This window comes from Pongo abelii, chromosome 11 (genome assembly GCF_028885655.2).
Source record: "Pongo abelii isolate AG06213 chromosome 11, NHGRI_mPonAbe1-v2.0_pri, whole genome shotgun sequence".
In the NCBI taxonomy this organism is placed as follows: domain Eukaryota; kingdom Metazoa; phylum Chordata; class Mammalia; order Primates; family Hominidae; genus Pongo; species Pongo abelii.
The window spans coordinates 41,590,251-41,617,449 of record NC_071996.2 but is presented as its reverse complement, the minus strand read 5'-3'; the positions used below and the strand labels follow the sequence as shown (position 1 = coordinate 41,617,449).

At 36.1% G+C, this 27,199-nt stretch overlaps 1 long non-coding RNA gene across 2 annotated transcripts in view; it reads right to left on the bottom strand.

The window, feature by feature from the left end:
- LOC134759590 (uncharacterized) overlaps positions 1-27,199 on the bottom strand; it is a 146,123-nt gene that overhangs the window by 117,843 nt on the left and 1,081 nt on the right. The window lies entirely within an intron of this gene.

The following is a 27,199-nucleotide window of genomic DNA, read 5'->3' as shown; positions in this document are numbered from 1 at the left end:
TTAGAGAAGTTAAGTAGCTTTCCCAAGGTCACACTGCAAGCAAACACATATTCTAGTCTACTGACTCAAAATTTCACTCCATACCACATACCACGTTTTCTAAAATTATATATGGTTGGAAGATTTGATCTGTGGATTTCTTTAGAAAAGTAAATTAAACTTACATTTTTGGTTTTGCCTAAAGACCCCAATTAATGTCTTGCACTTCATATTTCCATATGATGCTTTGGAAATTATCATAAACTCAGGTACAAATTGACCACAACTAGTCACTAAGAAGGGAGAAATTCTTTAGACAAGGCCATAAAGAAATGTTCAGCAACTATACATACCTAAATAATATATCCTCATATGTGAAGGCTTCAATCAATTGAACAAATTAGTATTTTCATTATTACAAATAAGTAAACGAATTTATTTAAAATCTCTAATAATTTGACTCAACGCTGCAACTATTACCTTTGACTATTCTTAAATTTAAATGCCACTTTGAAGCCCTAGTGCCTCTGAACTCGTGTTAACTACAAGGTCCAAGGGAACTGGAATATCTGGGGTGTGGAGGGAAGAAGGTAAGTTCATAGACTATAGCAGTCTGCCAGGTTGTAAATCTTGGCTCATCCACTGACTTGGACAAGCTATTCAGCCTCTCAGTCCCTCAGTTTCCTTATCTGTAAATAAAGATAGTAAGTCTATTACTCATTAAAGATTAAATGAGTTACATGTTGAATAAAACTTGACACATAATAATTGTTTGATACTATTATAGAGGATATTAAAGTATTTTTGCCCTGTTTCCTACCAGTTTTGCTCTTTCTTAGATGCAGTAGGAAACCTTGAGTTTCCTATAGGGATTGAGTTGTTTCCCTAACACTAACTTGTATACCTAAAAGAGTTATAAATAAGTAAACCTAACTACTTTATACAACTACTATTGGGTATTTAGCTTTAATTGTTGCCATATGCACAAGTTTTGAGCAAACTAAATGGAAATACCTTATTGATATAATATACAGCTATTTGTTTTTAGTTTTAATAAATATTATCTTAAATATTAGTTGTCTTATGGTTACTAGAAAGAGCACCTAAAAAGAAAAATTAGATATAAATGAAGGCTCTATGTGCTTTTGATCTATGTTTCATGCTCCATAGCCTTCGGTCAAGTATCGACCAAGTTTATTTAACATTATTATTAATAACAAAGTTATGTGTCTCTCACATTTTAGGATTTCTGACCACCTGGATCTGTGCTAAGTAGCATTTCAATGGCCATACTATAGAAAGTCCTACAAGATGAGCATTTACTGGGTTGTGAGGACACCACGGCAGTCACTCCAAGATCTTAAATAATGGGTTAAAATGGATATGATCTCTTCTCAGCTTTATCCAGTAGTACTACTACAGCATGCAAGGTAATTCAGAACTCGGTACTCTTGAGCGTCATTATCACTATGAGCTGGAAGTCTCACTCATATGGCAGAGTCATTATCTATCTGTCTAACTACCTGCCAATCTATTATCTATCTATCTATCTATCTCCCAATCTATCTGCTGATCTATTTATCTATCTACCTATCTATCATCCATCTATTATCTATCTATCTATCTATCTATCTACATCAATCTATCTCTATGTTTCAGGTGTCCTCAGTAAGGTTTCTGCTCTCCCAGGAAAGCAGAGCATGGCAAACTAATCCTTGTGACCCCAAGTATATCACTAATGTGTCACTGAGAGCTCTGGGGCACAAAAGGGCTAGTTAAAGAACAATAAATTATGACCTGGCATTCCACAAGAGTGAAGAAATAACTAGAAATGACCCTTTGGCAGTTCATTAGGCTCCTGCAACTTAAACACAGATGCATGGATCGAGAAAGACCCTGATAAATTATTATTTCAATTTCTTCCATTCCAGCTGAACGAGGATGTAACATATAAAACTGAGTAATAGAACAAGTTATCATTCTCAATATACCTGAATTATGTGACTTGAGATTTATACCACCTATGCATATAATCAGATATGTTTAGGGTCATCTTTGCTATTACCACTACCTCTGTCATGGTAGATTTTTTAAGTGCTGATATTATACTGTTGCTATTTTTTTCTTCTTCACTTTTAAAACCAGCTCTTTCTAAAGGACGTTGCACTACACAACATTGTTGCACTGCCCATCACTGGCTCACAGTGATGTAGCTCTTTGCCACGTGTCATGGTCTTCCCTTTCCCAAAGCTACATACTCAGGATTGGGACTGGGAGGGGTGTGTGTGTATGTGTGTGTGTGTGTGTGTGTGTGTGTGTCCTCTAATGGCCAGACACAGCCTTACATTTTGCCATAACCCCTGCTCTCTCTGCCTCTAGGGTCTAATATGCAGATTGGTCCTGTCTCCCAGACTTCCACGTGACTTGTGGCTATTTTCTTTCAGGGCAGTCACAGTTTTCCCTTCCAGTTCCACCTCTTGAGTGAAACCTTGTCCATTTTCCCAATTTATGTATTTCTTATTCACAATTCCTAATTTCTAACTCTGTCCTACGTGCATCTTTAGACACACACCTGGGTCAGGGCACCCAGTTCAGAGTGGCTGGTCAGTTTGGTACGGGTCAGTTAAATCACCTTCAGAGCATTCTAAAGCAGTAAGGCAGTTGGTGTGCCTATGGAACAAAGAGGTTCTCTTGGGGTTTACAGGACCTAACTCCAAAACCCAGCTTAACTGACTCATGGCCAAATCCTGTGTTTCCTGACTCATTTAATCCCGCCATCAGAGTGGCTTGTGTTTCTGAGACCCACAAACAATAAGCAGATGAGGGAGTAACTTGACATTTTTCCCTTACAGTTATTTTTCATCTTTAGGTATGAAAAGCTACTTCTTTTCTCAAATAAGTCATTCAAAAACAAACTCACTGTAAATAGCTATTTTGTAAGAGAGGGAAAAAAATGTCCTGTGTCAAGGTCATGGTCCAGGTCTGAAGATAAAGTGCCCTTAAAGCATCTCATGTCCATAACTTCCCTGTTAGTATTTTGATCAGTGAGCTGACCTTGCCTATGTGGTTATCCAGGGTTATTTTTTACGTGCAAGACAAAAGATTCTCATTTATTAACCTAGAGAAAGCTCCCCAATGAAACAAAGTCTTTCTGAATGTACAGTTTAAATGGATTGTCATCCATTAACTTTCATTATTAAGTTTTTTATTCTCTTGAGTTTAAGCCCTTCAAGATATGAATTTATTATCATAACCATGATTCAGTTAAGAAGGCTTTACAATGTTGTAAAAAATTGGAGTCTTTATCACTAGAGAAGGGATGGATATTAATTCTCTAGCTGGTTGCTAAACATAGGCACACATGGATTAAGTTTATGCACAGTTATATGGATTTCAATATTACATTTTCCTCAAAATGGTAGTATAAATGCTTCCTTTGGAAGAACTCCACTTTACAAAGATCAGCTTAAAATGAAGCTAAGATACTTATATTTTCCCATTTTTGTCAAGACTCTACGGAGTCTGTAAAAAAAAAAAAACTTTATAAATCCAAATTATTTTACTCTGAACGTATAACAGTCTCGTACTCAAAAAGTTGTTATAATTCTCTACCTCATAACAGACCAAATCAACTGAATAAATGACAAGATTATATAAGAACTAGATTTCATCCTAGTGTAAGTTTATATTATTGATTATTCCTATAACCTATCCAAAAAATTGTACAGTTAAGATATTTAAAAAGTTGACTCACGTTTTTCTTCCCATAAAAGCACATAAGAACTTAGTAATAGTTTTGAAATTACAAAAACCATATTAATCATATTATAAAATCTTTCCTAGTGGTTGAGTAAGCACAGAATTCTTTAGGCTTTAAGGGATTTTCTTTTTTAAGATGAAATGTAATATTTATCACAGTGTTTATGTATTTGGTGGCCACTTAAAATGTGTAAACTATTTTAATTAGTTTCCTATCTTTATTATATGTTACCAAGTTTTGGAGTGTTGTGTCCCAATCCGTTTATCTCATAAGTCCTGTATTGTGTTCTTTTTAATTAAGCTTTCAATTAATTTATTTAATTTAATTAAGATAATTGTAAATTTACTTGCAATCATTAAGAAATAATACAGACAGATTTCTTGTACCCTAATCCAGTTTCCCTAATGGTAACATATTGAAAGATACAATATCACAAACAGGATAATGACATGAATACAGTTAAATACACAGTATTTTCATCAACACACGAAATTTCACGTAGCTCTTTTGCAGCCAAACCTACTCTCCTTTCACCTGGACCACTTCTTTAGCACCTGTTAACCACTAATCTCTTCTCCATTTTTATAATTTTGCCAATTCAAAAATGCTGTATAAACGAAATTACACTATGCAACCTTTTGAGAAGGACTGTTCTTCACTTAGGATAATTATCTGTACATTCATCCATGTTGTTCTGTGTATCATGAGTTTATTCCTTTTTATTGCTGAGTATTCCAGAGTATGGAAATACCATATTTATTTAACCCTTTACCTGTTAAAGAATATCTGGATATTTTCTGGTTTGGAGCTATTATAAATAAAGCTGCTATAAACATCCAAGTTCAGGTTTTTGTGTGAACATAAGTCTTCATTTCTTGGAGATAAAGCAGAGTAGTGCAGCTTCTGGTTGCAAGTTCAGTTTTCTTTAAAAAATTGCTAAACTATTTTCCAGAGTGACAGCAATATGCGAGTGATGAGTTTTTTTGGTATCCTTGCCATGATTTATCACTATTTTCTTATTTTAGCCACCTTGATATGTGTATAGAGATATCTCATTGTGGTTTTAGTTTGCATTTCTCTAATGGCTTATAAGGTTGAACATTTTTTCATGTGCTTAATTATATCTGTGTGTTTTCACCAATGAAATTTCTCTTCATATCTTTGGCCCATTTTCTAATCAGATTGTTATTTTCCCATTGACTTTTAAGAGCTATTAATATATTCTGCACACTAGCTTTTTGTCAGATATGTACTTTGCAAGAATTTTCACCCACTCTGTGTTTTCACCCTGTTAATGGGGGCTTTAACAGAGTAAAAGTTTTTAATTTTCATCAAGTTCAATTTTTTAAGTTTTTCTCATGAATTGTGCTTTTAGTACCAAGGCTAAGAATTCTGTCAACCTCTAGATCCTGAATATTTTCTTCTAGGGTTTTTTTTTTAATCAAAACTATTTTGTTTTTATATTTTACATTGAAGTCCATGAATTCATTTGGAGGTTTTTGTTTTTTGTTTGTTTGTTTGTTTTGTTTTGTTTTTACATATAAAGCATGAGACTTCTCCCAAGGCCTTTTTGTTTGTTTTGCCTATGGATGTCCAATTATTCCAGCATCATTTGCTGAAAAGGCTGTCTTTTCTCCATTGAAGTACTTCCGCATCTCTGTCAAAAATTAATTGGGTGTGTGTATATATATATAAATTAATTAATTGGGTGTATATATATAAATTAATTGGGTGTATATATATATGGAGATATACTGTATTTCTGCATTCTCTGTTTCACTCCATTTGTCTCTGTGTATTTCATTCCACTAATACTACATAGTCTTGATTAGTGTAGCTATAAAATGCATCTTAGGTGGATGGATTCCTCCCACTCGATTTTTTTTCTTTTTTTTTTCAAAATTGTTTTAGCTATTAAAGCTTCTTTGTCTTTTAATATAAATTTTAGAATTATATTTTCTATATCAACAAAAATCTTGGTGAGATTTTGATAAGAATTGTTTAAAACCTATGTATATATATATTTGGGGAAATTGTCTTTACTATGTTGAATCTTATTTTTATTTATTTTTTTTTTGAGACAGGGTTTTACTCTGTCTTTCAGCCTGGAGTGCAGTGGTGTGGTCAGGCTCACTGCAGCCTCAACCTCCCAAGGTCAAGTGATCCTCCCACATTAGCATCCTGAAGAGCTGGGACTACAGACAGGCGCATGCCACCATGCCCAGCTAATTTTTGTATTTTTTGTAGATACAGGGTTTCACAATGTTGCACAGGCTGGATGTTGAGTCTTATAATCTATGAAATCCCTCTATATTTACTTACATTTCCTTTGATTTCTTTCATCAACATTCCACAGTTTGCCACATACACTACTGCACATGTTTTGTTAGATTTGCTCGTATTTTCTTTTCTTGAGTGATTGAAAATGACATTTTAATTTCATTGTCAACATGTCTATTACTGGTATATAGAAGTTCAGTTCAGCTTTGTATGTTTACCTTGCATTCTGTAACACTACTGAAATCACCTATTCGTTCTAGGAGTGTTTTTCACAATTTCTTTTTTTTTTTTTTTTGAGAGGGAGTCTCGCTCTGTCGCCCAGGCTGGAGTGTAGTGGCACGATCTCGGCTCACTACAAGCTCCTCCTCCCGGGTTCACGCCATTCTCCTGCCTCAGCCTCCCAAGCAGCTGGGACTACAGGCTCCCGCCACCACGCCCAGCTAATTTTTTGTATTTTTAGTAGAGACAGGGTTTCACCATGTTAGCCAGGATGGTCTCGATCTCCTGACCTCGTGATCTGCCCACCTTGGCCTCCCAAAGTGCTGGGATTACAGGAGTGAGCCACCGCACCCGGCCGTTTTTCACAATTTCTTGAGATTTTTCTATGTAGGCAAGTATGTCATCTGCAAATGGACACTGTTTATTTTGTCTTTTCCAATGAGCATGCTTTTTATTCCTTTTTTTTTCCCTATTGTACTGGCTAGAACTTCCTGTCCTATGTTAAATAAGAGTGGCTGAATAAAAGCAGACACGCTAGCCTTGCTGTTTATCTGAGGAGAGAACATTCAGTCTTTTACCATTGGTAGATGTTAGCTGTAGGTTTTTTATAGATGTTCTCTATAAAGTTCAGGAAGTTTTCCTCTATTCCCATTTTTCTGAGAGTTTACATCATGATTAATGTTGAATTTGGCAAAAACATTGAAACACATACACACATACATGTATGTATATATTTGGAATCAACTGATATGAACATGACAGTTTTCTGCTTTAGCTTGTTAATATGGTGGATTACATTACTTTATTTTCAAAATTAAGCCAGCCTTGTATCTCTAGATTAAAATCCACTTAATCATGGTTTTTTTTTAATATATTACTGATTTATATTTGCTAATATTTTACTAAGGATTTTTGTGTCTATATTCAAGACAGATAGTGGTCTGTAGTTTCTATTTTCTTTTGTCTTTGTATTTTCTATGTCTTTGTATGGTTTTGGCTTCAGGATAATTCTAGCTTAATAAAATGAATTTGGAGTATTCCTTACTCTTTTATTTTCAGAAAGAGATTGTATAGAATTGATATTAATTTTTTAAACATTTGAAATAATTCTTCAGTGAAACCTTCTGAACCTAGATTTTTTGGTGTATTTTTTAAAGTAAAATTTTAATTTCCTTAACAGTTATAGGACTATTTAACTTACTGAATTTATATTGCGTCAATTGCAGTAGTTTGTGTTTTTCTAGGAACTAGCTCATTTCACCAAAATTGCTAAATTCACATCTATAGAGTTATAAAGTATTTCTTTGTTATCCTTTTGGTGTCTGTAAAGTCTATAGTGATGTCCCTGTTTCATTTGTGATATTGGTAATTTTTTCTTCTCTCTTTTTTCTCTATCTGTCTTAGTAGTGGTTTGTGAATTTTATCAGTCTTTTTAAGAACCAGCTAGCTGTTTCGTTGTTTCTCTCTGTTATTTATTTTTTGTTTCAATTTCATTAATTTCTGCTATTTCCCCTCCTTATTATTTCTTTTTTCCTTCTGATTGGTCGGGGTTTATTTTACTTACTTATTTATTTATTTATTTATTTATTTATTAGGTTCTTGAGGTGGGAGTTTAGACTATTGATTTAAGGCATTTTCTCTTTACTAATGTATGCATTCAGTGGTGTAAATTTTCATCCCAATACTGGTTAACTTTGCCCTACAAATTTAAATATTTTTTATTTTTATTTTCATTCAGGCAATGTATTTTTTTATTTCCATTGAGACGTCCTTGTTTATTCATGGATTATTTAGATGTATATTGTTTAGTTTCTAGCATTTGAAGATTTGTCCTTTATCTTTGTTATTGATTTCAAGGTGTTTAAAGAACGCACTCTGTATGCTTTCAATTCTTTTAAATTTGTTGAGGTTTGTTTCATGCCCCAGGATGTGATTTATCTTGGCATATCTTTCCTGGACACTTGAAATAAATGAGTATTCTGATGCTGTTGGGTGGAGTGTTCTAAAAATGTTCATTAAATACTTTTTATTTGATGGTGTTATTGAGTTATTCTGCATCCTTTCCTATTTTAGGTCTAACAGTTGTTAACTTCTCCAATTATAGTCGTGCATTTGTTTATTCTTTCAGTCCTCTCAGTTTTTCTTCATCTATTTTGTAGTTCTACTGTTTTGAGCATACACATTTAGCATTGCTTCCTAAATGGTCTCCACTACCACTAGTAGGATAGACAATTCATACTAGGTAATGGTGAAAGTCCTGGCATTCAATGAGGCTTCCTCTGACCCAAATAAGTGAAGAAAGGAAAAAGAGTAGAAAGAACAATAAATTTCCTTACCCTCAAACTAAAATTAGTGGGGAATCAAAGTCTTCTCAAATAAAATAAAAATAAATTTTAGAAAACTGCCACACTTTACACAGCAAATAACAATTGCTGGAGAATTTAATAGGCATGAGCAAATTGATGAGAAATGGCATGACATTCTGCAAGTATATCAAAGATCAAAACTTAACATGAGAAGCAAAAATATCACTCAGAATTTCACTAAGTGATAGGAAATTTTAATAAAAATAATCTAACAAAAAGACTAAAAACTATGCAAAAAACAACATAAAGATAATAGAAGAGATTGCTAATTGAAAATATAAGAGTATTATTTTTAAAGCCTAATAAATAGTTTTAAAATAACAAAGAGACAAGGCTGAAAGTCATAATTCTAACATGAAGAAATGCTTCATGCAGTTTCTATTCATAGGCTGTTAATAAGGGTTTTGTTTTGAGATGAAGTCTCACTCTGTTGTCCATGCTGGAGTGCAGTGGCATGATCTCAGCTCACTACAACCTCCGCCTCCTGGGTTCAAGCGATTCTCCTGCCTCAGCCTCCCGAGAAGCTGGGATCACAGGCTCCCATCACCATGCCCTGCTAATTTTTTCATATTTTAGATAGAGACTGGGTTTCACCATGTTATCCAGGCTGGTCTCAAACTCCTGACCTCAGGTAATCCGCCTGCCTCAGCCTCCCAAAGTGCTGGGATTATAGGCATGAGTCACTGTGCCCGGCCTAAGATTTTAACAGAGAAAATGTAGTTATGAAGAAGAGGCAGAAAGGACCCAACACAAAGACAACTGGTGTTTCTGAGGCCTAACGCCCAACAAATGGGCAGATATTAACTGAAAAATTTATTACCAGAAACATTTTATGACAGAAAAAGGCCAGTCTTCAGAATAAAAGATAATCTATGTTTCAGAAAAAATAATTGATATAGGCTGGGCGTGGTGGCTTATGCCTCTAATCCCGGCACTTTGGGAGGCCCAGGAGGGCAGATTGCTTGAGGTAGGGAGTCCAAGACCAGCCTGGCCAACATGGTGAAATCCCGTCTCTACTAAAAATACAAAAATTAGCCAGGTGTTGTGGAGCATGACTGTAACCCCAGCTATTTGAGAGTCTGAGGCAGGAGAATCGCTTAAACCTGGGAGGCGGAGGTTGCAGCAAGCCGAGATCACGCCACTGCACTCCAGCCTGGGTGAGGGATCAAGCAAGACTGTCAAAAAAAAAAAAAAAAAAAAAAGAAAAGAAGAAATAAGCGATACAGATTGCTCAACAATGAGATATATAATAGTTAAATTGGGAAACTTCCAACATTAAAAAATAATTCTTCAAACATTTAGGCTAAAAAACCCAAACTATCTGCAAGAGAAAAAGAAAAAATCTGGCTTGACTCAAACTACCACATACTAAAATTCAATAGCAAAAATGTCTACAAATTTCTCAAGGAAATAAAGTTTGAACTGCAAATATCATATCCAATTAAGATGTAAGTCAAATAAAAAAGCAAAACATAAAATATCTATGCCATGAAGCAATACAGGTAATATCCGGCTTTAATTTATTCAACAAATATTTACCAAGCTCCCATCATATACAAGGTAATATGATAGCTGCCATTATGAGTATTCTTTGGGAAAATTTCTTAAAGTTGAAATTCAACCAATTAAGACCTGAATCAAATTAAACATATTTAAAGGTAAAAAGTATTGGGGTACAAGAGCCACTGGTAAGAATCAGTTTGTCTGCACACCACAATGAAAATATAGAATAGTATTTGACCACTTATTATGATGGAAAAACTTTATGTATACATGTACACACAAATATATACATATCTATGTATATCAACACAATTATATCTAGCTATATATATGCATGCATCATTCTGTGTGTGTGTGTGCATGTGTGTGTATACCCAAATATAAATAGTTAAGAAGAAGTAGAAGAGGGATTTTACTCCCAAGTATTCTGACTCCAGGGCCTGGGCTCTTTACTTCTAAACTTTCTGAAAGAAATACTAAGTAAAATTACAAACTTTCAGAACATAATTTAGAGAACATTAATGCTATACATAATTGTGTAATAACGGTAATATAACTAATAAGAATCAGGAGGTAAAGAAAGAAGTGGTGGAAGAATTGGAAGAGGATCACTTCCCTAACCTTCATAGCAGTGATTAATGGATATTATCTTAAATTAAAACATAGTTTATAGGAGGTAAAGGTGGGAGGCTCACTCAAGGCCAGAAATTTGAGACCAGCCTGGGCAACATGGTGAAACCCTGTCTCTAATAAAAATACAAAAATTAGCTGGGCATGGTGGCAAATACCTATAGTCTCAGCTACTTGGGAGGCTGAAGTAGAAGCATGGCTTGAGCCTAGGAGGCAGAGATTGGAGTGAGCCGAGATCGTGCCACTGCACTCCAGCCTAAGTGACAGAGCAAGATCCTGTCTCAATAAAAAAAGGAGAAAGAGAAGGAGAAGGAGAAAGAGGAGAAGGAGAAAAAGAAGGAGAAGGAGGAGGAGGAGGAGGAGGAGAAGGAGAAGGAGAAGGAGAAGAAGGAGAAGGGGAAGGGGAAGAGGAAGAGGAAGAGGAAGAGGAAGAAGAAGAAGAAGAAGAAGAAGAAGAAGAAGAAGAAGAAGAAGAAAGAAGAAGAAAAAGAAGATGAAGAAGATTGCCATCTTTTAATATTTTCAATAAAAAAATACATAGCTGGAAAACTCCACTCTGTCCTACACCAAGCTATGCTGAGACCCTCCACTGATGGTATGCAGACAGATGGCCTTTTCTAAAGAGATAAGACAATGATGAGATACCCTCTTTGGTAACCCAGATGATTGGCAGCAGTTTACTTTAACTCCTTTTTAAAGTAAACTAAAAAAAAAAAGCTTACCTATCTAAGATTTTTTTAAAGTGGCAAAGATGCATAGTCTATTTAACTTACTTTAAAAAAGTTGAATTAGAATGTGCACGTACTATTTATTAAAAAGGAGGTAGATCATATCATCAATTGTCCCACCAATCAATCCCACTTTCAATATTCTTGCCCTTATGTGGTCCCTTTCGCAGTATCCTGGGCTTGGCCATGGGACTTGCTTGACCAATGAGACATGGGCAAACATGACGCAAGCAGAGGCTTGGTAAGTGTTTGCATGTTGAGGACTGCACTCTTGTACTGCCAGCTGAGAAATTCCAGTCTTGTCCAGTGGCCTTAAGGAACAATGACCACATGAGGAGAGAGGTTCAGTGGATTCTCCAGCTGAAGGATGCCACATGCATGAGCCCAGGGGAAACTAGTAGAAGAATGCCTTTCCCACTGAGAGAACTGTGAGAAATAATAAACTGGTTTTTTTTAAATTTTTATTTTTATTTTAAGTTTCTGTGGTACAGGATGTGCAGGTTTGTTACACAGGTAAACATGTGCCATGGAGGTTTGCTGCACCTATCAACTCATCACCTAGGTACTAAGCCCAGCATGAATTAGCTACTTTTCCTAATGCTTTCCCTCCCCCCACCACACCCCCTGACAGGCCCCAGTGTGTGTTGTTCCCCTCTTTGTGTCCATGTGATCTCATTGTTCAGCTCCCACTTATAAGTGAGAACATGTGGTGTTTGGTTTTCTGTTCCTGCGTTAGTTTGCTGAGGATAATGGCTTTTGGTTCCATCCATGTCCCTGCAAAGGACATGATCTCATTTCTTTTTATGGCTGCATAGTATTCTATGATGTATATGCACCACATTTTCTTTATCTAGTCTATCACTGATGGGCATTTGGGTTGCTTCCATGCCTTTGCTATTGTTAGTAGCTCTGATATGAACATACATATGCATGCATCTTTGTAATAGAATGATTTATATTTTGGCGGGGTATATAATCAGTAATGGGATTGCTGCATGAAATGGTATTTCTGGGACTACAAGTATGTGTCATCACACTCAGCTAATTTTTGTGTTTTTAGTAGAGAATGGGTTTCACCATGTTACCAGTTTGGTCTCTAACTCCTGGCATCAAGCGATCCACCTGCCTCAGCCTCCTATAAGCTATGTTTTATGTGGGCATTTAGCAATCCATATCAAATTCTTCAGCGTGTTGTTCACTACCTAAGTGCTCTTGAGTAAAGACATAAAATTAAACATCTGTGGAATATAATGTTATACTGAGAGCATGCCCATTGAAAGACAGTAGGAAATAAACATATAAACTCTACTCAGATATGTAACATTAATTGAATGTGCATAATGCACACCCTATTTTAAGCATTTCACATAAATTATCTCCTCAATCATCCCAACAACCCAATAAAGTAGTACTGTAATTCTTTACATATGAAGAAATGTAGGTTTAGAGATATGAAGTGACTTTCCCAAAGCAACATAATAAGTAATTTGTGGATCTGGAATGTGTAGGCAACTGGATCTGGCTCAAAAGACTCTGATTTTTTAATTTTTAATTTAATTTTTATTTTAAAAATGTTATTTTTAAAGGTATTCAGATAGGAACAGAGGAAGTCAAATTGTCTTTGTTTGCAGATGACATGATCTTATATCTAGAAAACTCCATCATCTCAGCCCAAAAGCTTCTTAAGCTGATAAGCAAATTCAGCAGTCTCAGGATACAAGATCAATATGCAAAAGTCACAAGCATTCTTATGCACCAACAACAAGTAAGCAGGGAGCCAAATCATAAATGAACTCCCTTTCACAATAGCTACAAAGAGAATAAAACACCTAGGAAAACAGCTAATAAGGGAAGTGAAGAACCTCTTCCAGGAGAACTACAAACCGCTGCTCAAGGAAATAAGAGAGGACACAAGCAAATGGAAAAACATTCCATGCTCATGGTTAGGAAGAATGAATATCATGAAAATGGCCATATGGCCCAATGTAATCTATAGATTCCCATTAAACTACCATTGACATTCTTCACAGAATTAGAAGAAACTATTCAAAAATTCAAATGGAACAAAAAAAGTTTTCATAGTCAAGCCAAACCTAATCAAAAAGAGCAAAGCTGGGAGCATCACACTACTGGACTTCAAACTGTACTACAAGGCTGGAGAAACTAAAATAGCATAGTACTGGTACAAAAACAGACAGACTAATGGAACAGAATAAAGAATTCAGAAGACCACACATCTACAACCATCTGATCTTTGACAAACTTGACAAAAACAAGCAATAGGGAAAGGATTCCCTATTTAATAAAAGGTGCTGGGAAAACTGGCTAGCCATATGCAGAAAACTGAAACTGGACCCCTTTTTTACACCTTATACAATAATTAACTGAAAATGGATTAAAGACTTAAGTGTAAAACCCAAAACTATAAAAACCCTAGAAGAAAACCTAGGCAATACCATTCAGAACATAGGCATGGGCAAAGATTTCATGACGAAATCACCAAAAGCAATTGAAACAAAACAAAAAATTGACAAATGGGATCTAACTAAATAAAAGAGTTTCTGTGCAGCAAAAGAAACTATCATCAGAGACAGCAGGCAACCTACAGAGTGGGAGAAAACTTTCGTAATCTATGCATCTGACAAAAGTCTAACATCCAGAATCTACAGGAAACTTAAACAAATTTACAAGAAAAAAATGAACAACCCCATTAAAAAGTGGGCGAAGGACATGAACAGACATTTCTCTAAAGAAGATATTCATGTGGCCAACAAACATGAAAAAAAGCTCAACATCACTGATCATTAGAGAAATGCAAATCAAAACCACAATGAGATATCATCTCATAGTCAGAATGGCGATGATTAAAAAGTCAAGAAACAACAGATGCTGGTGAGATTGTGGAGAAAAAGGAACACTTTTACACTGTCAGTGGGAATTTAAATTAGTTCAACCATTGTGGAAAACTGTTGGGTTTTGCTTTAAGGTGTTTTTATTGGGGGCTGGGAGGGTTCAAGCGATTCTCCTTTCTCAGCCTCCAGAGTAGCTGGGACTACACGTGCGTGCCACTATGCCGGGTTAATTTTTGTATTTTTAGTAGAGGTGGGATTTCACCATTTTGGCCAGGTTGGTCTCGACCTCTTGGGCTTAAGTGATCCACCCACTTCGGCCTCCCAAACTGCTGGGATGACAGGCGTGAGCCATCGTGCCCAACAAGGTGTTTTATTAACGTATAAATAGATACGTGATGTGACAAAGCAGTTAACAACTTGAAATGTTATGCACAAAGAACACAAGGAATAATCAAGCGTATCTGTTTCTAGATGAAGAAATAATTGCCAAATGATAAAGTTCCCAGAAACTTGTAGGATGAACTTTCCAAAGATCTGACGGAGTTTGTTTTGTTTTATTTCTTAGATGAATAATTAATTATTAAAAGCTCAGCAATGTTTTTAATTTCACTATAATTTCTCTTTTTCTCAGTAAACTTGGGAAGACTTAAAATGAATACATTTTATTTAGTATGATATGATTTGATACTGAGTGTCTGTATAACTTTCTTTTTCTCTTACTCTCTTTTATTCTCTCTCCATCAATATAAATATACCTGAAGTAAATTTTATTAACAGATAAATTATTTTTAATACTATCCTTCAACTTTTGTCTATTGTTTAAATTATTTATAATCAATATATGTACTTTTATTTGATAGTCATAATAAAATTTTTAAAATATACTGAAGTTTATTTTTCTACAAATAAATTTAGGATTTTAGCTGTCCAAGATAAAAAATATATTTTTCCCACAAAGACACTTGTTTATTTAGGGTTTTGTTTGTTTGTTTGTTTTGTTTTGTTTTGTTTTTTGACGGATCCTCGTTCTTGTTGCCCAGGCTGGAGTGCAGTGATGCTATCTCAGCTCCCTGCAACTTCTGCCTCCTGGCTTCAAGCGATTCACCTGCCTCAGCCTCCCAAATAGCTGGGATTACAGGCGCCCATCACCATGCCTGGCTAATTTTTGTATTTTCAGTAGAGACAGGGTTTTGCCATGTTGGGCAGGCTGGTCTCGAACTCCTGACCTCAGGTGATCTGCCCACCTTGGCCTCCCAAAGTATTGGGATTACAGGCATGAGCCATCATGCCCAGCCTATTTAGGGTTTTAACTGTCCAAGATAAAAATGTATTTAACAAAATTTTCCAACATAGGTTGTCCAAAAGAAAGAAAGCTCTGTAGTCATTCACAGCCATCTTGCCTCAGAGTCCATCTAGAGGTTGGAGAAACTATAGGAGATTTATAGTTTTTGAACCTACTTATGATTATCATTTATTATATTCTGAGTAAGTATTCATATTATATTTCCTATTTCATAATAAACATTTCTGTGCATAATATAGCATAGTTTCTTAATAAATACTAGAAACTAAGAGCTTGAATTCTGCTTATTTATGATTATATTATTTAATTAAGAATATGTACCCCTTGAGGCTGGGCACGGTGGCTCACGCCTGTAATCGCAGCACTTTGGGAGGCCAAGGTGGGCGGATCACGAGGTCAGGAGATCGAGACCATCCTGGGTAACACGGTGAAACCCTGTCTTTACTAAAAATACAAAAAATTAGCCTGGCATGGTGGCGGGCACCTGTAGTCCCAGCTACTCGGGAGGCTGAGGCAGGAGAATGGCGTGAACCGGGGAGGTGGAGCTTGCAATGAGTGGAGATTGTGTCCCTGCACTCCAGCCTGGGTGACAGAGTGAGACTCCGTCTATGTACCCCTTTAATCCAATTAACTGAGATTTAATGAATGCATTACCAAAGCTATCTCAGTATAAATCTCTCCAGCTTAAGTATCACCATGGTATGAAACATACTACCATTTGTCTCTTGTGCTATTGTAGTAACCTCTCAACTGGTCTGCAGCTCTTATTTGCATTTGCACTTCAAGATGAAGACGCCATTTACATCACTTTACCTTACAGATTTTTTCAGCCTACTTTACTACACCTGAGACTGAATTTGATGCCTTTTCCTCCGGATTTGTACACGTTCTTCTAGGAAGATCCCACACATATTTTCTTTCTAATCACTGTGGTAGTATGGTTTCATAATTTTCATAAATGTTTTTCTCTCAGACTGCAAGCTCATGGAGGGCTGAATGCATGTGTTATTCACCCTTTCCTCTGCAGCACCTAAAACAATAACTAGAACAAATGTTCCAATCATGAGTTAGCAAATACATGTATACCTGATAAAGCAATGAGCTAATTATGAGGTAAAAGATTATTAATTAAGTTCCAAGTTTGAGATAATTAAAAGGCTTTCCTAAAATTTTAAAATGGAACGTTGAAGCATTTATACATTCCCTTGGGGTGGAGGGAATATGACTAAGAAAATCAATTATTCTCTTCATTCTTGATGATTTTAGAAATGATGAGATAATATAAGGACAAGACAATGTGTTAAAATATGTGATGATATTTGAGAGTTTTAACCAGACAGACAAAAAGTTAAATTAAAAACAATTATATCTGTAATATCAAAAATTACCAGCCAAACTATTTAATCCCATAAGGATGCTCAGTTTAGCATAAAATCAAATTTGGTATTTTGTGCATATTAAAAATATGTATATGGATTTTATTTTTACTTTTAAGTGACTGACAAAACTTCAGGCTTTAAACCATTTCTTTTTGAGAATTTCCTTTACTTTTCTCACATGTACCGTGTCACAGTGATCTTCAGAAAGCAGTCAAGTTGATCCTGACAAGTAAACAATTGAGACATGATTCTATTCATTATTGAAAAAATATTCCTGTATTGATGCCTACAATAACCCCAAATAGAAAGAGAATCTTCCTGCTACTCAACTCCTAGAATTTATATAGTGGGTCAGGCTGTCCCAGATGGCACACTGCCCTGTGTTTAATAGTCTGAATATTTTTAAAATTCTAGTTAGAAAATAAATTAACTTTTAAAAGCAGGTAACAGCTTATCTGTGGCATCACTCCCGAGGGTTCAAGTAGAGTGAAAATATACCAGGTCAGCTTTGAGAGAGGGTCTTCATTAGGGTGGCCTTCGTATTAATGTGGAATAGGAAAAGAAGCAACTCAGTGCCTTCAAGATCGTTTCTCTGTATTCTTTCTCCTTCTGCGATGCACTCCACCCTTTTGCCCATATTTTTTCTCTTTATTCTTTGTTTGAAAATAAACATTCAAAAAAGGATCTAAGACTACCTATTTATTTTCACACAAATTAAAATCAATATATACCCTCTTCCAAGGTATTTACATTTCAAACCTTATCTATGATAGAGAAAAACTGATTACATGTCATTAATGCAATTTCAGGCATTGGTATATGGGATCTGCAGCAGTGAGGTTATCTAAATAATCACATTTCTGCTATACTACAATATTACCTAGATTTATCTCAGATGTTCACAGTGTAAAGAAGTAACATAAAGGTAAGAAAAATGATGAGTTACTTTGAAAAACTAGCACTGGTTTGGTTTTCACTTTTATATTTTTCTTATTGTAGAGCATTCAAATAAGTTAACAAAGACCACTTAAAAATCTTATTGGTACCAAATTGGGGGGAAAACACATTCTAGATTTATACATAGTTATATAGAACATCATGTAAATTAGTAAGTTTTCACTTATCTGCTATTTTTGGGAAGGGTGGAATAGGGGAGGGAATTATTTTCCTACAAGTCAATTTAATTCTGGAATTAATCTTCCATTTTTCTGTATTCATTGTACTGATTCAAACAATTCAAAATTATACTAACCCATTTCTTGAAAGCACCCTAGTATTATAATCAAAATCAAAGATTTTGCTTGCCATTCTTACATATTCTTAGAAAAGAGAAATGAAAAAATAAATTCCTATTCTAAAGGTTCTTAAAATCTCTGGTGGAGAAAGTCAACAATGGAAATGCCAACACTAAGTAAATTAACATTAACTACACTGATTTTGTCAAAAACATGGTATTTTTTATTTTTCTCTTATTATTGTTAAACTGGTATTGGACAATATCACCAACATAATATCAGGACACAGATGAAATATATAGCATTCCCAGTAAAATACATTTAAAAAAAAAAAGGGTTAGCAAGGTCTGGTGCAGTGGCTTATGCCTGTAATCCCATCACTTTGGGAGGCTGAGGTGGGTGAATCATCTGAGGACAGAACTACCCTGGCCAACATGGTGAAATCCCATCTCTACCAAAAACACAACAATTAGCCAGGCATGGTGGCAAGTGCCTGTTGTCTCAGCTGCTTGGGAGGCTGAGGCACGAGAATTGCTTGAACCCAGGAGGTGGAGGTTGCGATGAGAGGAGATCAAGCGGTTGCACTCCGGTCTGGGTGACAGAGCGGGAATCCATCGCAAACAAACAAACAAAAAAGATGGCAGAAACAACCAACGCCTCAACCTCAGAGAGCAACACCTTATAAATCCATTATTGAACGTGATACAGAAGGACCAAATAATGAGTAGAGATTATATGTTTGTGTATATGTGTGTGTATGTAATACTTTTCCATTGTGGGTAGTTCAATCTTAAGTAAGCTTCACGGCAAGACTCAACTTGAGGCAGAATACTTGAGTGGCTTCAAAATCTATTTAGTCTCCCAGAAAAATCTTGGTAAAGCTTGGTTTTATGGTTATCTTGTATTTATCTAAACTAAAGTTTTAAAAAAAGACATGTCATCCATTCTCCTGTTCATATAGACATCAAGAAGATTAGATCTAGTGCAATGAGCTCTGTACCAATGAAGTAAAAAACTTTTTTATTTTTTAACTCGGGCATTGAATTTACTGTACTGTGCACCAAAGCTTAGTAGTAATATTTCAGAAGGAAGCACCTGGCTTAGCCATGCTGTTGCATAGCACAAGATCAACTGCTGGTTTGAATATCAGGTTTATTTCTTTTTTGTACACCTTTCTTCCTAATGGGCAAATAAGAAAAATGAAGTAGATGGAAGAAAGTATAAATATATATTTGCCCTTTTATTTCTACTTGCCCTTCTGATTTTCTTTATGGGTTTTCTTCAGAGGAAAACAGATGGGATGCTTTGAAGCTAGCTACAAGATGGTAGAAAATTTACAAAATAAGATCTGTGTGGGAAGGTTAAGAGAACTGTATGTGCGCAGTCTGGGGGATATAGGAAGACAAAGTGGAAACATCAAAGCTGTCAACACATATATAAAAGGATATCAAAGCGATGTGTTGTTGCCATTGACCACAATCAGGAGAAATTGAGTTAAATGACAGCAGAAAAAATTCTGAGGAAAGGCAAGCTTCACCCCCACCGCACCCTCAACCCATCTTAAATCAATGTTGCCACATTCTCATATAAAGAAATAAGGGAAATCAAGCCATTATTCACATTCAGTAAATTCTGAAATAGTTCAAGTCCTCCCATGACAACCAAATGAAGATAGATTAGCCAATCCAAGCACTTACTCTAAATGCCTGGCATCTATCTCTGTGTATGGGTAACTACTCAGTTGAAAGTCACGTTTGAAGGACAATCTGTATGTATGGGGTTTAGGGGACAGGACTATCTCTAGTCTATCATCACATCACCATCACATCCCAGTCTGCCGGCACTGGGAACACAGCTTCCTGCAGAGAGACCTCGGGGAAAGACAGAGTTCAGGTTCTACTGCGCAATTAAACAGAGTCACATGAAGACGGTGCTGGGGAGTCTCTAGGGTTCTTTCCAGCTGCATTGTCCACAGGGAGAGGTGGTTGCTTAGAGACTATTCTCTGCCTTAGTTTATTCTTTTATTAGAAAAGTTGTGAGCTGTTGTTTAAATATAAAAACTGTATTTTACAGCTTGCTTTCTTCCTGTATCTTATTTTAGGGAATCCTCACAAATTTCTGAGGAAGATATTAACCAATTATACAGACTCTGAGAGTTTCATAATGGCACATTATCACTAAGAGCAGATTCAAGAAGAATCTCAGAGTAGAAGTCATGAATAGCCATACTTAGCATATGGGCATAGAAATCCAAGGGAAGTGAAAAAAAGAGGCAATAAATTTATGAGAAAAGAGACGGTGGCCATGTTGCTGAAGAAATATATGCATTATGTAATGAAATCTAATTTGGTATTCGATTACAATATTATATCAACTAATTAATCAAGATGTGAGCAGTGTCATCCTTTCCTTTGTGACCTCAGGAGGAGAATCATCTCAAGCTCCATCCTATTCACATGGAAAGCCCAGTGACTTTTCCAACATTTCTTCTAATTCTAGCACTTTCAGATGTTATTTCATGTTCCTCATGAATTCTCAATTTTATGTTATGCATTTTATTCTGTTAATTTAGTGAGTTCCTCCTGGGATACAGTTTTTACTTCTTGATTTCATTCCTACAACCTCCAAAAAACTGCCATTCATGGGATATCTAGAGTCTGTAATAGGCTTTTTCAGAAAGGAGATTCATGGGGGTAATGGAGACAAGCACTTCATTGCAAGATTATACAGAATATCATTTAAAACAAAACATTATATTTTCCTGTTACACAAATAAAATCCTTTGGCAATTCTCATCAACTTACCAGAGAAGATGAGCTGTTAGTTTCCTCCCTCGTCCCCTGCAATATCATGCTTTTAAAGCTTCACTCTCTCTACCCCAATCAGAGTCTGTTTCTAAGTAAAGATATTTCTTCTTTAAGACAAATACTGATGTCGTGTTCAGCAGGGAAACAATTGGAACTAATCTTGTTTCACAGATGAAGAATTTCATAATGGTGTGTTTAATTAATGCATCTGAGGTGTTCACTTACAAAGTACCAGATTCAACACATGAACCCTAGTCATTCTGAGCTTGAATGCTTCCAAAGACGACATGTTTTACCTTATGTGTAGCTTACCCTAAACAGGCCTGACTCATTGGAGAAACGTATTGCAGCAGATTCTCTGTTATAGTTCACTTTTATGGAATATACTAGGCATATGGAAATCTTCCAATCTGTCTTCAACTATCAAGATTGAACCCCAATGATTCACTAATTATATAAGGCTGACATAATGATCTCCCTTCAGTGCACATGTATTTTCAATTCTTTCCTGCATGTTATGAATACTCTGGAGATATTTTATCTTGGACTAACCCTGGCCTCACTGCAACTATGCAGATTTACAGGTAGGATAGTAGTCTGACTTCCTGAAAACACCCTGGCACTCATGACTGGACAACAGCACCTGAGCTCAAGCCTATTGTTCTACCAAGAGCTTATCCAGATCTTCAAGAGACCCTTCCCATTACTTTTTTTTAGCATTGGTGAGCAGTCTATGTGTTCATATTGGCAGAAAGGATGTTGGACCATCCCAGCTAATGTCCCTGAGTTCCAACAAGAGTGTCCTGTAGAAACTCGTCCTTGCCTATGCCCAAAAGTCCCTTCTCTTTGGGATCATTTCTTTTTCTGACTCATGAGTGATACTCATGCAATGTGAGGGGAAAAGAAGACACTAAATCAAATCTACCTCGGTAATCACCAGCATGCCCTCATATATTTTAGTGCCCCTTTAACTCTGATCTTCTGGATCAGCAAGTAAATGGTCTTTATGAATCTTGACCTCATTTTCTTTTCTCATGACTTAACTAACAACTCCAATTAGGTTACCCAATCAGAAGGACCGTGTACTAAACATCTCTTTAAAAAGCAAGGGCAGAGACAGGGCTCCGTGGAGAAGGGCTTATTATCAGAAATGAGAGTGAATTAAGTAGGCTTTAAATTATTTCTCCTTTCTAATTTCTCTTTAAATTATAATGAAAATTATTCATTCGCTTTGTGATTTTAAAAAATGCCTATTTTAAGACATTTACTAGATACTTTCTACATCATTATACAGTGGAGAGAATCCTGAAATATGCTGTGCACAGTTGTTAAAATCTTTCTTGGAATATGTTAATAGCATTTCTCTAGAGTCTTTCAGAATGATGACATTCTGTAGAATGACTATGAACTTGGATAACAATCCTAAAGAACAGCTCTGATAATAAAATATCTTTGAGTCTAATTTTCTGTCCAATACTCATGTCTACTGTGTTAAGGTCAAATAAAACTTTGTAAATGATATGAGTAGAATAAAGTTGTTGTTTCTCTTGTGCCGTACTTTTCCTTTTACAGACATGTCAGCCTCTATCCCCCTCCTTTTCTGTGGCATCCTATATCAGAACAGATAATGAGGACCCAAAGAAGCTACAGATATCCAAAAAAACATTGCACTAACATTAAGAATTATCCAGAATTCCCAGATGCCTGGGAAGGACAGCAAGGTGGGAGACACCCTGCAGTAGGCATACACCTCTTCCCTATTCATGAATATACAAGATTATTCAATGGATCTCATGAGAGATAAAAAGGTGACCCTTTCATTGATGCATAATTTATGTTCTACTTCCATGAATTGTGGGTTTAAAATAGAATCTTAAAGTATGCCATGCACATCACTATAGATTCTCTTTGAATATTTTAATAATTTCTCTAAAATATTTCTATTACGACAGTCTTCTATAGAATGATTAGACACTGAAATACCAGTTTGTAAAGCCAGTCTGATTGTAAGGTATTTTTGAGTCTCCTTTCTACTGTAACAGTGAGTTCTGCTGAGTTAAGGTGAGTTAGAACACAGAGTACATTTGCATCATCTGATGGGCTAACTTAACTGGGATTGAAAGAGCAAAGTCATGTTGGAAGGGGAGATAATGTATACCAAGGTGGAAAAACATCAGATAAGATCTGAGAAAGTCTTTTACCTCAGGAAGTTATGGTCCCTCTGGCATACTTGAAAGTATAAGCCAAATGGGTTCATTTCTGTATTAGTCAAGGTTCTCTAGAGGGACAGAACTAACAGGAGATATATATATATATATATGTAATATATGAACATATTTATATGTAATACATATTTATATATGTAATATATACAATATATACATATATATTATATATGTGTGTGTGTATATATATGTGTGTATATATGTGTATATATGTGTATATATGTATATATGTGTATATATGTATATATGTGTATATATGTATATATGTGTGTATATATATGTGTATATATATACGTATATATATGTGTATATATATACGTGTATATATGTGTATATATATACGTGTATATATGTGTATATATATACGTGTATATATATGTATATATATAAAGGGGAGTTTATTAAAGAGTATTAACTTACACAATCACAGGGTCTCACAATAGGCTGCCTGCAAGCTGAGGAGCAAGAAAGCCATTCCTAGTCCCAAAGCTGAAGAAGTTGGAGTCCAGTGTTCGAGGGCAGGAAGCATTCAACACTGGAGAAAGATGTAGGCTGGGAGGCTAAGCCAGTCTAGTCTTTTCATGTTTTTCTGTCTGCTTTATATTCTGGCCATGCTGGCAGCTGATTAGGTGGTGCACACCCAGATTAAGGGTGGGTCTGCCTTTCCCAGCCCACTGACTCACATGTTAATCTCCTTTGGCAACACCCTCACAGATACACCCAGGATCAATACTTTGGTATCCTTCAATCCAATCAAGTTGACACTCAGTATTAACCCTCACAGTGCCTAAAAGTTTCACCTGTGCAACTGAAACATCAAGGATTTTCCAAATTATTTGTTATACACTTGGTTTTCCTACCCCTTACATTTTTGTATCCCTTTTTGAATATTCTGAAATTGTAAAGGAGTCTGGCTAGTTTTATGCTCATATCTGTCTCATTAAGCTCTCATTAGGAAATTAAAACTTTTCTAAGAGTTTAATTAGCCGATGTACACCCCTCCCCAAACTATCCATAATGTAAAAGTGTCCAATATCAAAACAGCAGCATTAGAAATTCTAGTACAGTTTACCACTGATAATCAAAGACTACATACAGTTGTCCAGGGGTTAAATAACATTTAACTTAAGATGAGAATTCCTTCACTTTTCCTAACACAAATGCTAGAGATAGAAATCCCACCAAGTAACCTGTTGGAAATTGTCAATTATAAAAATATACTGCTGAGCTGACAGCCCTGAAGAAGGGATGCATAGGGCAAGGTATGGAGAACAAGGCTGCAGAAGCTCCTAACATTGAGGTATTCCTCAGTAAGAAACAGGAGAGGCACTGGGGAGCCCCAGCTCCTCTCTGCATCATGAGTGTGTGATCTCCTGCTTACCTGCTTACCCTTCACGTTGTGTGCTAAATCCACAATCACTGAAAGTAATCTTGGTCAAGGAGGTCAGCTCATTATTCTCAATTCTCATGCTTTGACAGGGTTTATAGTCTGGCCTAACTCAAAGCTCTTTTTTCCTTTTTTTTTTTTTTTTGACTATGATTTGAATCTTTTAGACTAAGTTCATTATTTGCTACATTTAGAGGCCTTCTTTCAACTTAGAAGTTTTTGGAAGGCTTGGTGTTTTTTGTGTGTTTTGTTTTGTTTTTGTACAAAGAGCATGGGTACAAAAACATCACTTGCTGCATGTACATAGAATCTCTATCTATATGTCTAGCTAGCACACTAGCTAATGGTACAATAACAGTTAATATCCTTAATTCTTGATCCTTAGAAAAAATGCTAGAAATTAAATGAACTTGGATACTTTTCACAGTTCAATAACCAAATCAAATATTTAGTTAAAGAGGTACCTTCTGCCTTGACTGAAATCATTTCTGAACTGTTTGAATTTCAGAGAAAATATCCTATCTACACAAGGTGCAAAGTCTTACTGAAGCTGAAAAGGAGTTATCCTTCATATTAGACATGTAAGCTAATATACAATTCAGGGAATTGATCATTGTTCTGCCTGCAGACATTCGTGTCAGGCCTTTAGCTGTGATGTAAATTGCTATTATGTCTCTGATTTTGGTTCTTTCCTTCCTTTGCCAACAGTCATTGCTCTGTGTGGATCCTCATAATTTCTCACCAGGATCTTTGTAATCCCACTTAATACTGTCCCCTCTCTCCTGACTCACTAGTTGTCTACATTTATTATTTTTCTCTTGCCAGAGTCATCTTTCCTTTTCTCAAATCTGATCCTGCAATACTTCTGCCTAAAATTTTTTAATGATTCTCTAACACCTATGCACCGAAATTTCTTATTCCTCTACTGGACGTTTCCTATTTCTCTTTGATTCACGGTCTACCCTTCATCATCCTGCTCTGTGTGCCCTGGGAGCCTTATCTATACTGGCATCATCAGTTGGCTTCCTTCCCATCTGGCTTCTGGTTGGGTTTAGCAATGAGAGGTAATGGCAGGAGATTGGAAGTCAGAGAAGAATGAGTTTAGGGTACTAATTCTCCCAGGTAGTAAATTGGTTGTATTTCTCTACTGAATGGGAACCCTTTCCTAGAGCTGCAATTAACTGTCTGTAATTACTCTTTCGTTATCACTTTGTCTCTTTCCATTTTAGGCCTACGTGTGATGCCAGCTGAGGAGTACTTCACCATACCTTATTAGTTTCCCTTAACCTGTTCATACCTTTATAAGAGGCCCCTTCATTAATATGTCCTCTAGGACCTGGTGAGTGTATCATCTACAAGTGTGTCATCTCCGCAGGGTCTCTTGCTAAGACGTTGGTTGATATGCATGGCATCCAAGGTGCTTCATCATCTTGCTTCCTTATAGTATTTTTTTTCCTTTAAGCCTCATGTTTATTATTCAACACTAAATTGTCATGCTTGTAGTTCCCCAAACAAAGTATGCTCTTCTAAGTCTCTCTATACATTCGCTTATGTTTTTCATTCTGCCTTCAGATCACTTTTCTTCCTTACTCACCAAGTGTGTTAAGCTGGTCTTGTATTGCTATAAAGAAATACGTAAGACTGTGTAATTTATAAATAACACACGTTCCATTGGCTCATGGTTCTGCAGACTTCATAGGAAGCATGGTACTAGCATCTGTTCAGCTTTTGAGGAGGCCTTAGGAAGCCTATAATCATGGTGGAAGGCAAAGCGGAAGCAGGCATTCACGTAGCCAGAGCAGGAGCAAGAGAGAGAAGGAAGTGCCACACACTTTTAAATGACTAGATCTCCTGTGAACTCAGAGCAAAAGCTCACTTGTCACCAAAGGGATGGCCCAAGTCCTTCATGAGGGATCAGCTTTCATGATCAAACAGCTCCCGTCAGGCCCCACCTTCAACATTGAGAATTGCAATTCAACATGAGATTTGTGTGAGGACAAACATCTAAAATATGTCACTGGAATAACCACAACTCATCCTTCAGGTCCCTGTTTGAAGTGTCTTTTCTGTCAAGCCTTGCCTAGCCTTCATGATCAGACTCGGAGAGCCGTTAACTTTTTGCGTGTACCCTAATTACATCAATGTTTGTATTTGTTTATTCATGTATTCATTGATTATTACTTGTTCATCCATTTATCTTCATCCAACACATACTAAATGCATGCTTTCTGTATGCCAAGCATTCCTCTAGGATTGGAGTTATCATAGTGAAAAAAGAAGATAAAAACCCATGGTACATTTCATGTGGGTGAGGACATAGAGAAGAAGAAAGATTGGGCAGGAAGAACCTTCTGGCAAAAGACCAGGCAGTGCAAGTACAGAGGCAAGAGGCTGGCTGTGTGTTTAAAGCACACCGAGGTGGACAGTGTAACTGCAGCAGTAATAACAGAAAGGAGAGTAAGACAGGAGATCAGAAAAATGAGAAGATCTGCAGGATCAGGTAGGCCATTGGAAGGACATTGGGTTTGACTTGAGTGGGAATGGAC